This window comes from Dromiciops gliroides, chromosome 1 (genome assembly GCF_019393635.1).
Source record: "Dromiciops gliroides isolate mDroGli1 chromosome 1, mDroGli1.pri, whole genome shotgun sequence".
NCBI classification, from domain to species: Eukaryota; Metazoa; Chordata; class Mammalia; order Microbiotheria; family Microbiotheriidae; genus Dromiciops; species Dromiciops gliroides.
In genome coordinates, this window is record NC_057861.1 from 188559304 (window position 1) to 188578931 (window position 19628).

Genomic DNA, 19628 nt, shown 5'->3' on the forward strand with positions numbered 1-19628 from the left:
GAGCAATGGTCTGTGTGAAGAAAGATAGAAATATAGACAATCATAGAGCTGAGAGAACATTTGAATGTCATCTATTTTAACCATTTTAATTAAATCATGAGCAAACTGAGGTCCAGAATTGTACTTGCCTTGCTTGGGGTCATGCAAAGCATAATGTGAACTGAGATTTGAATCCAGTGGCAAAGCCAATATTTTCATTTATGACCTCTGCCTCCAAATCTAATGCTCTTCCATGGGCACTACACTGCTTCAGTGAGAAAGGTACTCATTCACTGGGGAGTAGAGTGACTAAAGAATCCATAGATGACAACAAGAATCTTGATAGGAAGGAGGGAAATGCAAAGGAGGAAAGGTGCTTGCTTGAGGGAGGTAGGAGAGGGAGAATGTAAACGTGGCAGTGGAGAAGAAGGAGTATTTCACCTTCTCTTTCTGAATAGTACTTCAGATGCTAGTTAATATGTGAAAAGGTGAAAACTCAGGGATTATGCTGAGATGTGTTGCCTTCAGGAAAATGTTAGACTTTAGTGATCCCCAAAAGATGGAAGGAAGAAGAGAAAAGTATCTAGAACAAAGGAGTGTTTATTAACAGTAGAGGAAGGTTCCATAGAGCACATCAGAAAGGTAGGATAGAGGAAGACAATAATGAGGGATGGCTAGGGCTTATCTGGTTAGGGAAAAGACTGTTGGGGAGGTAACTGGGAAAGTTAAGATAGCTAGGGATTTGAGCTGGGCAAAAGGTGTTTCTGAATCATGGTGATTAGAGGAACCGGAGGTAGGACTTTGTTAATCATGCATACTGCAAAGGGAACAACAAGCATAGAGAAATTAAACCAGCTCCAAGGTTGCAATTAGAATGATGTACTAATACTTCTACATATCCTAACTCAGCTTATTATAGTGGGGAGATGGGGATGGGTTATATTTCATCAAGAAACATATCAACTGTTTATCTAATCATCAACTAATTTTTAGTACTTCCTCTGTACAGAGCACTGTGTTTAATGCTAAAAAATGAAGGAAATGGAAAGGAGAACAATTTATGACCAAACAAGAGATAGAGAACATTATGAAATGCAAAATGAATGATTTTTATCACATTAAATTAAAAGGGTTTTGTACAAACAGAAGCAATGCAACCAAAATTAGGAGGGAGGCAAAAAGCTGGGAAAAAAATTTTGCAGCCAGTATCTCTTATAAAGGCCTCATTTCTAAAATATATAGGGAACTAAATCAAATTTATAAGAATGCAAGTCATTCCCCCATTGAAATATTATCAAAGGCTATGAACAGGCAGTTTTCCAATGAAGAAATCAAAGCTATCTATTGCCATATGAAAAAAATGCTCTAAATCACTATTGATTAGAGAAATACAAATTAAAACAACTCCAAGGTACCACCTGACACCTATAAGATTGGCTAATTTGACAAAAGAGGAAAATAACAAATGTTTGAGAAGCTATAGAAGAATTGGAACACTAATGTTGGTGGAGCTGTGAGCTAATCCAACCATTCTGGAGAGCAATTTGTAACTATGCCCAAAGGGCTATAGAACTGTGCATAACCTTTGACTCAGCAATGCCACTATTAGGTCTTTATCCAAAGAGATCATAGAAAAGGGGAAAGGACCCACATGTATAAAAATATTTATACCTGTTCTTTTTGTGGTGGCAAAGAATTGGGAAATTCAGGGGATGCCCATCAATTGTGGAATGGCTGAACAAGTTGTGGTATATGAATGTAATGGAATACTATTGTGCTGTAAGAAATGATCAGGCAGATTTCAGAGAAATCTGGAAGGATTTACATGAACTGATGCTGAGTGAGATGAGCAGAACCAGGAGAACATTGTACACAATATCAACAATATTGTGTGATGATCAACTGTGATATACTTAACTCTTCTCATCAATACAATGGTCCAAGATAATTTCAAAGGACTCATGATGGAAAATGCCCTCCACATCCAGGAAAAAAACTATGAAATATAGATGCAGATTAAATCATACTGCTTCTACTTTTTTATTTTCTTTTTTTCTTTTTTAAGGTTTTACTCTTTTGTTCTCATTCTTCTTTTACAACATGACTAATGCAAAAATATGTTTAATGTGATTATACATATATAACCTATATCAGATTGCTTGCTGTCTTGGGAAGGGAAGGAAGGAAGGGAGGGAGGGAGAAAAATTTGGAACTAGAAATTTTATAAAAACAAATGTTGAAAACTATCTCTACATGTAACTAGAAAATAATAAAGAACTTTTATGATTTAAAAAGTTGAAGGGAAGGTAAAATCATTTCCACCCTCAGAATCTATTCCTAGGCTGAGATGTCAGGGATAAGAGAAAAACAACTAATAACCTGGACTCTTACTGGGCATCCATGTATCCAAGCAGCACTAAAGTGCCAATTTCTCTCTGTGAGAAGATGGCCTTGGGGTACTGGCAAGGGAGGAGTATAACAGCCTAGGACTAGGTTAGGTCACAGCTTAAGGGAAGGGGAAGAAAACATGATAGACACATACAAACACAGATACACACACACACACACACACACACAAATGTAAACATCTACTGAAAAGCCTTTGTTGCCCCATGCTAATTCCATCTCTGGTCCATACCACACAGAGCACGACATAATTGCAGACCTACATGGACAATCCCAAAGGACTTATGAAACAAAAGTGGTAAAAAATGCCCAATAATATTTTCATGGAGGAAATAATAATCCATTCTGTTATGAACTTCATCACAAATACCCAGGGCTCCATAATACATTGATGAAAAGACATACCCCACCTGGAGTTTCTCTCTTGTGGTAGTATCTCAACCTCTAGACTTGCCTTTCTAACCTCTCCAATCAGCACTTTCCTTCCTATGGCATATTACTGGAAAATATCTGATAAAATAATTCACATAAAGGTGTAAATGACTGATAATAGCTTAATTAGTTGCTTCCAGAGGCACTTGCATTTTTTGTGGGGCAGTGAGGGTTAAGTGACTTGTCCAGGGTCACACAGCTATTAAGTGTCAAGTGCCTGAGGCCAAATTTGAAATCAGGTCTTCCTGAATCCAGGGTGGTGCTCTATCCACTGTGCAACCTAGATGCCCCCTGCATTTTTAAAGAGAGAACATTTAACTCAAAAGAATAATTGGTGAACAGTGACATTTCAGGCTTCAGCAACAGGCCTGAGGGAAAGAGTATAGGTATAGATAGGGAGCTTTCCTGGTGCCCTTCAGATCTCACTTCCCACAAGTGGCTACATACTCTGCCTTCTCCAATCAAGCAAGTAAACATTTACTAAATTCCTGTTTTGTGCCAGGAACTGTGTTAGGTGATGGAATACAAAAACAAAATGAAACAGTCCCTAATCTCATTGAGTGTACATTTGATCAAGGCAGACATTATACTTTCATACTCCTGCTGATCTGGAAAGCAAATCTGTTTGTACCATTAGAATTCCCTCACCATTTTTATTTTGGTAAATGTGATGTTGGATCCTGGTCACAAAGAGACCTTCTGCCATAGGGATTAAGCAGGAAAGCAAAAACAGACATCTGCACTGGCAGAGAATGCCAAGGGCATCCTAATCAAGGACTACTGCTCAGGAGGTGAAAATTGTGCCATGCACTCTGGGAAACTACTCACCAAGATTTTCAAATGTTAGCCAGGATGCCTAAACCTACAGGGAGAACCAAGCATCAACCCAAAGGCATCAGAAGTTTCAAATCCCCATACCTTAATCATCTATTTCAAAATCTCCCCAGTACAATTGTTTCTCCTTCTCCTTCTCCTTCTCCTTCTCCTTCTCCTTCTCCTTCTCCTTCTCCTTCTCCTTCTTCTTCTTCTTCTTCTTCTTCTTCTTCTTCTTCTTCTTCTTCTTCTTCTTCCTCCTCCTCCTCCTCCTCTTCCTCCTCTTCCTCTTCCTCTCCTCCTCATTCTCATTCTTCTTCTTCCTCTTCTTCCTCTTCCTGTTCCTCTCCTTCTCCTCATTCATCTTCCTCTTCCTCTTCTTCCTCTTTCTCCTCCTCCTTCTTCCTCTTCTTCCTCTTCCTCCTCATCCTCCTCTTCATTTCCTCCTCCTCCTCCTCCTCCTCCTCCTTCTCCTCCTCCTCCTCCTCCTCCTCCTCCTCCTTCTTCTTCTTCTTCTTCTTCTTCTTCTTCTTCTTCTTCTTCTTCTTCTTCTTCTTCTTCTTCTTCTTCTTCTTCTTCTTCTTCTTCTTCTTCTTCTTCTTCCCTTTCCTTTCCCGGGGATAGCATTATAAGGTGAGGAAACAAAAGACTTGGCTTACAGTTTTGACTCCCACTTACTGACTGTGTGATTCAGGAGTAATTAATTTAACTTCTCTGAGCCTCAATATCCTTAGCTATAAAAGGGAGACAATAATTCCTGCCTTATTCTGACTCCAAGTGTTGCTGTGAGACTCAAACATAGGACATTGGAAAGAGTCCTAGCTTCAGATTACTTAGGTTCACCTCCCCCATTTACCACCTTGGTAACCTTGGGTAAGTCATTTCATTTCACTAGACCTCAGTTGCCTCATCTGTAAAATGAGGATATTGAAGTAGACAATACCTAAAGTCCTTTCCTATTCTAAATCCTATGAGTTTATGGAGTGAAATAATGTACTTGAAAACCCAATGTAAAACTATTTAGTATTATATGGATGGCAGATCTTGAAGCTAAAACCAGTTCATATAATATCTACCAGTCACAATGCCCCCCATTCTATATTTATATACATCATATCCATATTCCAAGCCTACCCCAAGCCCTACCTCCTTTATGAAACCTTCTTTGATAATTCAAGAACAAACAAAGTTCTCTCCTTTCTAAGATTTCATCACACTTATCCTCTGGACCACCCACTTTGGCACTGTTCTCTGATCATTTCATGAATGAAAATTCCTTCCCCTTCCCCCAACTAGATTTCAATCTCATTGATGGCAAAATCTGTTCCTTATTAGATAGGAGGAATCATTTACTGAGTGCCTACAATGAGCAAGACAGTATAAGATAGGCAAACTAATACTACAAATCAGGTAATCTATGTTATTGTAATAGTACATTCTGGGAGGCAGGATGTTGTAGTGGATAGGGGGTCAGCCTTAAAGTAAGAAAGATATGTTTCTTTTTTTTTTTCGGGGGGGCAATGGGGGTTAAGTGACTTGCCCAGGGTCACACAGCTAGTAAGTGTCAAGTGTCTGAGGCCGGATTTGAACTCAGGTCCTCCTGAATCCAGGGCCGGTGCTTTATCCACTGTGCCACCTAGCCGCCCCCGAGAGATATGTTTCTTACATATACTAGCTATAAGACTAAAAGAAAGTCCCCCTTGAAAGTCCTTTATTTCATTAAATATCCATTTTCTCCTGAAAGATTATGCTTGGTTTTGCTGAGTGGTTTTTTCTTGGTTGTAATCCTAGCTCCTTTGCATTCTGGAATATTGTATTCCAAGGCCTCCATTCCTTTAACATAGATACCTCCAAATCTTTTGTTATCCTGATAGTCCAAAATATTACTTGGGGCAACGAGACTATGCTGACCTGCATTAGTCACTTAGCCTTCCCTATTCCTTTCCCCAAATGGCTATTATATATGTTAAATAAATTACTGTGGAATATGACTCATCTTCATACAGATAACATATACTGCTGTAATATATATGCTGGACCATATATTGCTAGAATATACATTAAAAGCATCTAGCATTGATTATAAGAGAAAGGGGAGAGGGAGAGAGAGAGAGAGAGAGAGAGAGAGAGAGAGAGAGAGAGAGAGAATCCCCTTTCCTCTCAACAGCCCAGGAAGTTCTCTAGGGCCTTAGAAATAAGTTTCAGATTTTCACTGGTAGAGGAAGTTTCCACATCAAAACTTCCCCACTCCAATTCAATCAAAGATCTAGACCAACAAAAAAGAGAGAAAGAAACAAAACTAGAAAAATGAGGGAATAAATATTTCACTAGTTCAAGTCGTGGTCTACTTAGAAAGGAAATGATATCGCCAGCTAATCAGAAATCTTTTTTTTTTTTTAAGCAGGGCAATGGGGGTTAAGTGACTTGCCCAGGGTCACACAGCTAGTAAGTGTCTAGTGTCCGATGCCAGATTTGAACTCAGGTACTCCTGAATCTAGGGCCAGTGCTTTATCCACTGTGCCACCTAGCCAACCCTAATCAGAAATCTTTAAAATTATCAGGACCTTTACTATAGATAGGAAAGAGAGGAATCACTGTCACCTATACTATGCCTACATACAAAATTGATGACCTTATAAGTTCTTCAGAACTCTCCCTCAAGTTGAGAAGGTACACAAATCAAGGCAGTCTAGTGAAACAAACAGTGTACTGGCCTTGGAGTCAAAAGACCTGGGTTCAAGTACCAGCCCTAGCACTTGTGACACATCTAGACATTAATGAGTCTCTCAACTTCTCTGAAACTGTTTATTCATCTAGGAAAGATAATAATATTTAGACTACCATAGCAAATTGGCCTGGGGTTATCCATGGAATAGGGAACAGGCCAGGTGAGTGAAGAACCTGCCCCTCCTTAAGTCATTCCACTTGGGATCCCCTGAAGCTTGGGACAGTGCAGCCTAGAAACAGTGCCCCAATTTAAGGAGTTAAAAGTCAATTAAAAGTCAAGAAAGATGAGCAGACAGAGAAAGGTAAGAACCATTGAAAGTTTCTCTAGTGACAGGGAAGATAGAGGTGCACCCTCAGAAGAGGATAGCAACATCAGGGCTCCTACATTCAAAGCTTTCAAGAAAAATATGAATTGGACTCAGGCCATAGAGGCACTCAAAAAGTAGTTTGAAAATAAAGGAAGAGAGGTAGAAGAAAAAATGGAAAGAGAAATGAGAGTGATGCAGGAAGGTCATGAAAAAAAGTCAATGGCTTGAAAAGCCAAATTGGACAAATGGAAAAGGAGGTACAAAAGCTCTCTGAAGAAAATAATTGTTTAAAAATTGTGACTGATGGGCAGCTGGGTGGTGTAGTGGATAAAGTGCCGACCCTGTATTCAGGAGGACCTGAGTTCAAATCTGGCCTCAGACACTTGATACTTACTAGCTGTGTGACCCTGGGCAAGTCACTTAACCCTCATTGCCCTGCAAAAAAAAAATTATGACTGAGCAAATATAAGCTAATGACTTTATGAGAAATCAAGACACAATAAAACAAATCCAAATGAATAAAAATATAGAGGGCAATGTGAAATATCTCCTTGGAAAACAGCTGACCTGGAAAGATAGATCCAGGAGAGATAATTTGAAAATTGTTGGTCTACCTGAAAACCATGATTAAGGAAAGAGCCTAGTCATCATCTTCCAGGAAATTGTCAGGGAAAATTGTCCTGATATTCCAGAAGCAGAAGGTAAAATAGAAATTGAAAGAATCCACTGATCACCTCCTTAAAGATATCCGAAAAGGAAAACTCCCAGGAATATTATAGCCAAATTCCAGAGCTCCCAGGTCAAGGAGCAAATATTGCAAGCTGCCAAAAAGAAAGAATTCAAGTACTGTGGAGCCACAGTCAGGATAGCACAAGATCTAGCAGCTTCTACATTAAAGGACCAGAGGGTATGGAATATGATATTCCAGAGGGCAAAGGAATTGGGATTACAACCAGGAATCACCTACCCAGAAATACTGAGTATAATTTTTCAGGGGGAAAAATGGGACTTCAATGGAAAAGAGGACTTTCAAGTATTCATGATGAAAAGATCTGAACTGAATAGAAAATTTGACTTTCAAATACAAGGACCTGGAGAAGCATAAAAAGGTAAACAGGGGTGGGGGGGCAGCTAGGTGGCACAGTGGATAGAGCACTGGCCTTGGAGTCAGGAGTACCTGAGTTCAAATCCGGCCTCAGACACTTGACACTAGCTGTGTGTCCCTGGGCAGGTCACTTAACCCCAATTGTCTCACAAAAAAAGGTAAACAGGAAAAAGAAATCATGAGAGATGTTCAAAGGTTAAACTGTTTACATTCCTACATGAGAAAATGATATGTCTACCTCATAAGAACTTTCTTAGTATTAGGGCAGATGATAGAAATAAATTTAGACAGAGGGCACAGGTGGGAATTGATTATAAAGGGATGATATCTCTAAAGCATTTATTTTTATTCATCTTTTTTGTGAGGTAGTTGGAGTTGGGTAACATGTCTGGAGTCACAGAGTTGGTGAGTGTCTTGTGTCTGAGGGCAGATTTGGGCTCAGTTCCTCCTGGGTCCAGGGTGGGTGCTTTGTCCACTGTGTCACCTAGCTGCCCCATGATGACATCTTTAGGGTAAAATTGAGGAGTGAAAGGAATGCTCCAGGGGAGGGGAAAGGGGAGAGGTAGAATGGGGTGAAATCCCACATGAAAAAAAAAACAACAGGAAAGGGCTTATGGAGTGGGGAGAGAGATGGGGGAGGAGCAGGGCAGTAAATGAACCTTACACTCATCAGAATAGGCTCAAAGACATTAATCTCATCAGAGTTGGCCCAAAGATGGATTAACATATTCACCCAATTGTGTGGAGTAATCTATCTAACCCTGCAGGAAACAAGGAGGGGAAGGGAATAAGGAGGGAGGGATAAAAGAAGGGAGGGCAGAATGGGGCAGGGGGCGGTCAGAAGCAAATCCCTTTTGAGGAGGCATTGGGTAAAAGAAGATAGAAAATAGAGTAAATATCATGGGGAAGGGAATAGGATGGGAGAAAACAGTTAACAATAGTAATTGTGAAAAAGAGAAAAGGAAAAACAATTGCACAAAAATATTTATAGCAATTCTTTATGGTGGCTAAGAATTGGAAATCGAAGGAATGTCCATCATTTGGGAAATGACTGAACAAGCTGTGGTATATGATTGTAATGGAATATTATTGTGCTATAAGACATGGCAAGCAAGATGATTTCAGAAAAACCTGGAAAGACTCATTTGAACTGATGCACAGTAAAATGATCAGAACCAGGAGAATATTCTGCACAGTGACAGACTTATCACTCTATAAGCAATTGTGAATGACTTAACTAGTCTCAGCAATACAATGATCCAAGACAATCCCAAAGGACTAATGATGAAGCATACTACCCAACTCCAGAGAAAGAACTGATATTGATTGAACACAGATTGAAGCATGCTATTTTGCACTTTCTCTTTTTTTTTTTTACTTGAGTCATTTTATGTAAAATGACTAACATGGTAATGTTTTACATAATTGCAAATATATAACCTATATTTATTGCTTGCAACCTTGGGGAAGGGGAGGGTAGGGAGGGAGGGAATGAGAGAGGGATAGAATTTGGAATTCAGAACTTTAAATAAATAATTTTTTAAAATATATTTAGACTACCTAACTCATAAAGTTGCTGTGAGGAAACAATCTATAAATATGTTTAAATTAATTTATTTTAATAATGAACATTTTTATTTATATTTTGAGTTCCAAATTTTATCCTTCCTCTTGCTTTCCTCCCACTTCCCTAAGATGGTAAGAAATCAGGATTAGGTTATACATGTACAATTATATAAAACATTAGCATATTAATCATTTTGTATATGAAAACTTGAATAAAAGAAAAATTAAAGAAAGTGAAAAGTAGCATGCTTCAGTCTGTTTTCAATCAATATCTGCTCTTTCTTTGGAAATACCAGTTCTTTCTTTTTAGTATACTTCATTGTAAGTCCTTTGAGATTGTCTTGGATGATTTTAAATAGTTAAGTCATTCACAGTTCTTCATCAAACAATACTGCTATTTCTGTGCACAACATTTTCTTGGTTCTGCTTACTTCACTATACATCAGTTCATACAAGTCTTTCCAGGCCTTTCTGAAACCATCCTGCTCGTCATTTTTTATAGCACAATAATAATCATATACCACAATTTGTTTGGCCATTCCCCAATTGATAGTCATTCCTTTGATGTCCAATTCTTAGTCACCACAAAAAGAGCTACTATAAAACATTTTTATACAAATAGATCTTTTTCCCTTTTGGGGGATGTCTTTGGGATATAAACCTATCAGGGGTATTATGGGATCAAAGGGTAGTCATAGTTCTGTAGTCCTTTGGGCATAGGACCAAATTTTTCTCCAAAATGGTTGGATCTTTCACAATTCCACCAACAGGGAATTAGCATCCCTGTTGTTCCACATACTCTCCAATATCCATTATTTTTCTTTTTTGTTACATTTGCCACTCTGATAGGTGTGAAGTGATACATCAGAGTTGTTTTAATTTGCATTTCTCTGATGAATAGTGATTTAGAGCATTGTTTTATATGGCAATAGATAGCTTTGCTTTCTTCATCGGAAAACTGCTTGTTCATATCTTTTGACCATTTATCAATTGGGGAATGACATGTATTTTTTGTAATTTGACTCAGTTCTCTATATATTTGAGAAATGAGGCCTTTATCAGAGATACTTGTTTCAAAAATTCTTTCCCAGTTTTCTACTTCCCTTCTAATCTTGGTTACATTAGTTTTATTTGTGCAAAAGCTTTTTAATCTTATATAATCAAAATTATCTATTTTATATTTTCTTTTATCCTCTATATTTTCTTTTGTCCTACATTCTTCCTCTGCCCATAAATCTGACATATAAATGATTCCATGCTCTCTTAATTTTCTTATGTATCACCCTTTATGTGCAAATAATGTACATATTTTGACCTTATTTTAGTATATAGTGTGGTCCACTGATCTACCTCTCTATTTCTTAGCCAGTACGAGATTGTTTTGATAATTATCACTTTATAATACAGTTTGAAACCTGGTACTGCTAAACTACCTTTCATATTTTTTAATTTACTCCCTTGATATCCTTGACCTTTTGTCTTTCCAGATGAGTATTGTTATTATTTTTTCTGAATCCATAAAATACTTTTGATAGTTTGGTATAACACTAAATAAATTAATTAACTTAGGTAGGAATGTCATTTTTATTATATTAGCTTGGCCTCCCCATGAACAATAAATATTTTTTCCAATTGTTCAGATCTGACTTTATTTGTGTGAAAAGTGTTTTATGGTCCTGGTCATATAGTTCCTGGGTTTGCCTTGGCAGGTAAACTCCCAAGTATTTTATATTGTCCACAGTTATGTTAAATTGAATTCCTCTTTGTATCTGTTGTTGCTGGACATTGTTGGTACTATATAGACATGCTGATGATTTATGTGGATTTATTTTGTATCCTACAACTTTGCTAAAGTTCTTAATAATTTCAAGTAGCTTTTTAGTTGATTCTCTAGGATTTTCTAAGTATAACATCATATCATCTGCAAAGAGTGATAGTTTAGTTTCCTCATTACCTATTCTAATTTCTTTAATTTATTTTTCTTCTCTTATTGCTATAGCTAACATTTCTAGTACAATATTAAATAATAGATGTGATAATGAGCATCCTTGCTTCATTGTATTGAAGTGTATTGAAGAATGAGTATCCTTGCTGATTGTATTGAAAGGGCTTCTAGCTTATCTCCATTACAGGTAATGCTTGCTAATGTTTTTAGATAAATATTGTTTGTCATTTTAAGGCAAGCTCCATTTATTCCTATGCTCTCTAGTGTTTTGATAGGAATGGGTGCTGTATTTTGTCAAAGGCATTTTCTGCATCTATTGAGATAATCAAATTAGTTTTGTTATTGATATGGTCAATTATGCTGATCATTTTCCTAATATTGAACCAGCCCTGCATTCCTGGTATAAATACCAACTGCTCATAGTGTATGATCCTTGTTTTATATTGCTGTAATTTTTTGCTAGTATTTTATTTAAATTTTTGCATCAATATTCATTAAGATTTGTCTATAATTTTCTTTCTCTGTTTTGACTCTTCCTGGTTTTGGTATCAGCACCACATTTGTCTCATAAAAGAAATTTGGTAGGACTCCTTCATTTATTTTCTCAAATAATTTATATAGCATTAGGATTAATAGTTGTTTAAATGTTTGGTAGAATTCACATATGAATCTATCTCATCCTGGGGATTTTTTCTTAGGGAGTTCATTGATGGCTTGTTCATTTTTTTTCTAAATTTAGGTTAAATATTTTATTTCTTCTTCTGTTAATCTGGGTAATTTTTATTTTTGTAGGTATTGATCCATTTCATTTAGATAGTCAAATTTGTTGGCATATAATGAGACAAAATAGTTCCCAATAATCATTTTAAGTTCCTCTTCATTGGTAGTGAGTTCATGCCTTTCATTTTTAATATTAGCAATTTGGTTTTCTTCTTTCCTTTTTTTGATCAAATTAACCAATGATGTATCTATTTTATTTTTTTCATAAAACCAGCTTCTATTTTTATTTATTAATTAAATGGTTTTCTTACTTTTGATTTTAATAATTTCACCTTTGAATTTCAGGATTTCCAATTTGGTGTTCAGTTGGGTATTTTTAATTCATTCATTTTCTAGGGTTTTTTTGGTTCCATGACCAATTAATTAATCTTTTTCTCTATTTTATTGATGTAATCAGTTAGGGATATACAGTTTCCTCTGAGTATCACTTTGGCTGCATTCCATAAATTTTGTTATCATCATTGTCATTTTCTTGAATTAAATCATTGATAGTTTCTATGATTTGTTCTGTGACTCACTTGTTTTTTAGGATCAGATTATTTAATTTACAATTTATTTCTAATCTTTCAATCATCCATTACTAAATGTAATTTAAGAAAAAAATGTAAATTTTATTGTATTATGATCTGAAAAGGATTTTTTTACTATTTCTGCTTTTCTGCATTTAATTGTAAGGTTTTTATGCCCTAATACATGGTAAATTTTTGTGTAGGTCCTATGTACTGCTGAGAAGAAGGTATATTCCTTTCTCTTAGCATTCAATTTTATCTAGGGATCCATCATATCTAACTTTTCAAAAATTATATTCATTACCTGAATTCTTTCTTGTTTATTTTTTTAGTTAGATTTATCCAGTTCTGAGAGGGGAAGGTTAAGGTCCCTCACTAGGATAATTTTATTATCTATTTCCTCCTGTAACTCATTCAATTTCTCCATCAAAAATTTAGATGCTATACCATTTGGTGCATATATGTTAAGTATTGACATGACTTCATTGTCTATGGTACCTTTCAGGAAGATATAGTTTCCTTCTTTTAACTAAATCTAGTTTTGCTTTTGCTTTGTCTGAAATCATGATTGCTACCCCTGCTTTCTTTGCTTCAGTTGAAGCATAATAGAATCTGTTCCAATCCCTTACATGTACCCTGTGTATATTTCTCTACTTCTAATGTGTTTCTTGTACACAACACACTGTAGAATTTGGGGTTTAAATCCATTTTGCTATCCTCTTCTGGTTAATGGGTGAGTTCATCCCATTCACATTTATAGTTATGATGACTAACTTTATTTCCCTCCATGCTATTTTTCACCTGTTTATACCAGCCCACTCTTACCCCTTACCCTTTCCCTCCTCAAGTGTTTTACTTTTGATCACTGCCTTCCCTAATATCTCTTCCCTTGCATCAGTCCCCCCTCTCCTTCTATTATTCCTGTCCCTTTTTTAACTTCAGTAAGATAGACTCCTATATCCAACTGAGTGTTATTCCCTCTTTCAGCCAACTTTGATGAGAATAAGGTTTAATCGTTGCCTGCCACTCCCCCCCTTTCCCCTCCATCATAATAGTTCTTTCATGCCTCTTTTTTTGTGGGACAATTTACCCCATTCAATTTTCCCCCTCCTTCTTCTTCCATGTAATTTCTTTCAAACCCCTTTATTTTGTGTTTTGGGGTATCATCCCATCAATATAACCTCATAACCACACCCTCTGTCTATATATACTAATTATTCTTATAATAAAGTTGTTAAGACTTACAAATATATCATCATTTCAATATCACCTTATGACCACATCCTCTATCTACATATACTCTTTCTAATTGTTCCTGTAATAAAAGTTGCTATGACTTACAAATATAATCTTGTCATAAAGAAATAAAAATAGCTTAACCGTATTGAATTTCTTACAGTTTTCCTTTCCTGTTTCTTTTTTACCTTTTTATGTTTCTCTTGATTCTTGTATTTGGAGGTCAATTTTTTTTTATTCAACTCTGATCTTTTAATCAGAAATGCTTGAAAGTCCTCTATTTCATTAAATGTCCATTTTTTTCTCTGAAAGGGTATATTCAGTTTTGCTGGGTAGGTAATTCTTGGTTATAGACCTAATTCCTTTGCCTTCCAGTATATCATATTTCAAGCCCGGCAATTCTTTTATGTGGAAATTGCCAAATCCTGTGTAATTCTAACTGTAGCTCCATGACATTTATATTGTTTCTTTTTGACTGCTTTCAGTACTTTCTCCTTGACCTGTGAACTTTGAAATTTGGCTATGTTGTTCCTGAGAGTTTTCATTTTGGGATCTCTTTCAGGTGATGATTGGTGGATCCTTTCAATTTCTATTTTGCCCTCTGGTTCTAATATATCCAGGCAGTTTTCTTTGATAACTTCTTGAAAGATATTGCCCAGGCTTTTTTTTTTATCATGGCTTTCAGGTAGTTCGACAATGCTTATATTATCTTCCCTGGATCTATTTTCTAGGTTAGTTGTTTTTCCAATGAGAAATTTCACATTTTCTTTTATTTTTTCCTTTTTTTTTGATTTTGTTTTATTATCTTGATTTCTCATAGAGTCATTCATTTCCAATTGCTCAATTCTAATTTTTAAAGAATTATTTTTTTCAGTGACCTTTTGTATTTACTTTTCCATTTGGCTAATTTTGTTTTAGGAAGTTATGTTCCTCAGTAAATTTTTGTATATCTTTTTCATGGTTCTCTTACATTACTTTTATTTTTCCCCAATTTTTCTTCTACTTCTCTAATTTGCTTTTTAAAGTCCATTTTAAGCTCTTCCATGAATACTTTTTGGACCTGATACCAATTTATATTTTTTCTTTGAAGCTTCACCTATAGCCATTTTGTTACTGTTTTCCTCCTCTAAGTTTATGCCTTGATTTTCTCTATCACAGTAGTAACTTTCAATAGTCAAGATTTTTGAGGGGTTTTGGCCCATTTTTTGTGAATTTTTTGTGACTTGGTGTTTTTATGAGAGAGTTGTGTTCTACTCCTGCACTATCCCAAGTTTTTGTGCTGAGGCTCTGAATCTTACTGGTGACTTTCACTGGGCTTCAAGGCTTAGCCACTTGCTTTCTCTGTAGTATAAGCTTCCTTTCTGACTGTTATTGGGGGGGGGTGGCATTCGTCCTCCCTTTTGGCCTCCCCTGGAGAAGGGCTAGCCTTCTCCAGGGGTGGTGTCCTGATGGTGGGTTATTCTATTAACAAGGCCCCTCTGTTAGCAAGCCATAGAGGAGTAATTTTGTTGTAAATCTGCCCAAGTGTGGCAGCCCTGCTACTGGGTTGCTTTGGTAACAGAGTCACTCTGCTATCAGGCCCTGGAGGAGTGATTTTGTTGCAGATCTGCCCAAGCACTGGAGTCCCCTGCTACTGGTTTGCTTTGGGAAAATAGTTTCTCTGATGGTAAGCCCCAGGGTGGAAATTTGCTGTTGATCAGTCCTGGGTTGGGTTTCACCACTGGTCAGCAGTGGCATCAAGGGCTCCCTGGTGGTCCGTACTAGCTGTGGGGTGCCTGGTGAGGGTGCCTACTATGCTGCCCAAACTACTCACTTGCCCAGGGGATTGCTGCTTTGCAGGTGGGTGGGGCCACTCTGGTGGATTGCCCCTGGCTTAGAAGCCTGCTTCAGGCTCCCTCCTATGAGCCCAGAAGCCGCTGCTGCTGCTGCTGCGCTCTTGAACCTTACTTCCCTCCCACCCAGTTTAATACAGACCTTTCCTGATGAGCTGGTAAACTGCTTCACTGCTCCTGGAATGATTCAAAGTCAGTTTTCTATTAGTTTGGAGGGGAAATTTCGGAGAGCTCCAGAGGGTTCTTCCCTCACTCTGCCATCTTGGCAATCTGTAAATCTTAAAGTATCATATAAATATGACTTTCAAAGAGAAGAGGGGTTCCTCTAAGCAATATTTACCACATGGGACCTAGTATGGATCCTGCACAGGTCACATGCCCATGGACTGGGCATTATAAACTTAAGTGCTGTTAAATGGTATTCATCCAGGTTTTCAGATCTGATAAGCTAAGGAATATCATACTATTAGAGACTCAATAAAGCACCTGGGCACCCATGCTTGCCTTCAACTTGACAAGTCCAAAATTAAACTCTTCACAAATCCACCCCTCTTTCTAACTTTCCTCTTTCTCTGTAGGACATCATATTTAAAATCACAGAGGTTCACAGTCTAGGAGTCATCCTTGTCAACCCCTCAATCAACTTATCAAGTCATGTCCATTCTCCTTTCACAAGATTTTTTAAATCTACTACTTTCTCTCCACTCCCCCATCTACCAACCTAATTCAGGCCTCCCTTCACCTCTTGCCAGAACTACTGCAACAGATTCTTATTGCTTCCCCTGACTTGTCCCTCCTATCTCTCTTTCATCCATTGTACAGATGCCAAATTTATTTTCCCAAAGCTTAGGCCCTGCCATGTCACTCATCTGTTCAATAAACTTTAATGGCTTCTTCATGCCTCTGGGATAAAATATTAACTTCTCTGTTTGGCATTTAAGGTTTTCATACCCTATCTCAAACCTCTTTTTCCAGCCTGATATCACATTACTCCCCTTCCTGCATTCTACATTCCAGTCTACTCCCTGTTACCTGTATACAATATTCCATTATTCTCTTCCATGCTTTTTCACAGATTGTCTTCTGTGTCTAGAATTTTCTCCCACCTCACTTCTTCCTTTGAAATATCTTCTAATTGGGACTTAGCTGAATTACTACTTTTACAAGAAGCCTTTCCAGATGACCACTCCAGTTGTTAGCACTTCTCCAACTCTTGAAATTACTTTGTATTTCTTTTATATGGATTTTTAAATTTAATTATCTTACATACATGTTATTTCTTCCCAGTAGAATTTAAACTCCATGAAAGCAAAGTTAATTTTTGGTCTTATTATTGTTTTCCTAGTGCTTAGTACAGCACCATACACATAGACCTTTTAAAAATACTTGTTCAATCGAATCGAATTCAGTGAATTGGACAATTATTTTGAACAAGCAGTTATCCCTTGAAGTATACCCAGGGAAGCTTCCAGTATAGGGAAGAAATCAGCCATCCTCACAAACTTCCAACTAATTGCCAAATGTGCACAAGTCAGGTAAGATAAATATCATCCTGGGAACCAACCCCTGTGAAGAGGCAACCTTGCAACCGTTTCCACGGGCTCTGAACCCACAAGCTACTCAACAACTACAAAATACTGAATACTCAGAAAAGAAATTCTTTGATACCAAAATCCTTGACTTTGTCAAAGAGCCAAAGATTTTACTAGTGGAAATGAAAATAAACTATATTTTTAACTGCTTTGTCATTGAACCCTATGGACTATGAGATTTTTCCATCTGAATTTCAGTTTAAATTTACTACATGTGTTGTCTTCTCCCTGTTAGTGTGTGTATTCTCAGTATTTAGCGCAATGTTCTGCAAAGGATAAGTTTTTAATAGATGCTTTTTCTTTCATTCACATTATTATTATTATTATTATTATTATGAATTATTATAGCAATAGCTCACAATTATTTAGGATATAGAACTTTGTTAATTGCTCTTCCTGCAGTAACACTTTGAGGTAAATGATATAAGTAATCCTGTTCCCATTTTACAGAGGAGAAATCTGATGTCTAAGGGTAAGTGAATTTCCCAAGGTCATACAGCAAATAAAAGATAAAGAAAGGATTCAACCCAGGTTGCTTGACTGTAATTCTAAAATTCTTTCCACTATACTTCTTTGTGGCCTCTCAAACTAGACTATACAAATTAAATAGGTTACTACTGGGGAACATCTACCAGTAACATAGTTCAGAATATACTTTAAGGTACACCCAAACCCCTTTAGAAAGTCTTCTTCAGTATTTTAAAGATCTGGCCTTTTACTGCTATAGATACTTCTACTGACAGATCACTAGCACTCTGCAACTTAATAAATTATCTTCAGGAATTTCAGGAAGATAGTGTAATGAAAAGCCTCTCTTAAATTAGCCAAGTTGATACTAAGTCAAAAAACACAATACAACTCCAGGACCTTACTCCCAGGTTCTCAAGTTTGACCATTCCTACCAGACCTTTTGTACAATTGCATAGCCTTTGAGAGAACCCAGGGTCCCTCTACACCACTATGAGACACTAGACTAGAAATGTGTAGTAGAGATCCATAAATAAATAATACATAATATCACACTATTCAGGAGATTCATATCATGTCAATTAACTTGATGCCAATGTGTTTACAATTTCACCTGGACTCTCCTACAGATGTTGTGAACTCTACTGACCATTTCCCTGCTTTTATTTTAACATTTAATATTTGCTACCAGCCACTGAAGTCTTATTCACAACTTAAAATTCTGAAGGCCAATGTTCTGAACAGTTTTTCCAAACTTATCTAATAGGACTTCAGTGTCTGACCCTCTATTTTCAAAGGCTTTGACACTACTGCACAAACTCTGGGGTGCCTTATGGAGCTGGGAAGTACAGACATTTATTGCTTTATGGAAACTTGCATTATCCAAATTCAACTTTACTTAATAATTCATAAAGAAATCAGCATTCAAAAAAACACCTAGGTTAACTTTTCATTCACTCTCTCTCTCCTCCTATCCCTTGGCTTGCCCTACTCCCTCCACAAAACAAAATCAAAACAAAAATCTTATCATTGAAAACATAACCCCCCACCACTGCTGCTGAGTGGGGGCTTGGTTTGAGAAAGGAGATGTTTGCCTTGCTCTAATTACCACCTGCAAGTTACTCCCAGTATGTCCCACCTGACCTCTATTACCACATGTCTGTCCCCTTCCCCATTTGTCTCCAGTCCTCTGCTGTCTGTGTCCATGTCTTCCTCCCCACACCCTGACTCTGATATGTTCTTCCTCTGAGTTCCACCTAGGACCCCACATGCCTGGCCCAGACTGGTGTGTTCCTTCACCTGCTCTTGCTTCTCTAAACTGGGTCCCCACGTGTCTTTCAACCTTACATCAGGCCCCTACCTCCACTGTCAAGAGCCCTGTTCTTGCCTCCCTCCCTTCCCCATGTTATCCAGCAAAAAAAAAAAAAAAAAAAAAAAAAAAGCTTCAGGAGAGGTCTTTTACTGATCTGACAGGTCTGCTTACATAAATTGAGAAATGTCTGTACTGCTGAGAGACAGAACTATTTTGGAAGCCCAACCTAGATAAATCTAAAAGACTCATAATCATATAGGTTCATAGATCTAGTTAGAGCTTGAAAGGACTTCTGGGGCCATCTAGTTAAGACTCCTAATTTTACAGATGAAACCCCCTAATTTTACACAGTAAAAACTGAGGCCCACATAGGTTAAGTAATGTACCCAAGGTCGCAAAGATATTAAGTTCCTTAAGTAGGATTTGAACCCAGGTCCTCTGACTCTAGAACCAAGGTTCCTTCTTTTACACCTCAGCCTCGAAGTTGACCCACCAGATAATTTTCTATGTCACCTTAACTCATTAAAACAGTATGGCAAGATGTAGAGTCACGAACTACAATGGTGGCAGGAATGGTGGTGGGGGAGGGGGAGGGCAGCATAGAACTAAATTAGGATC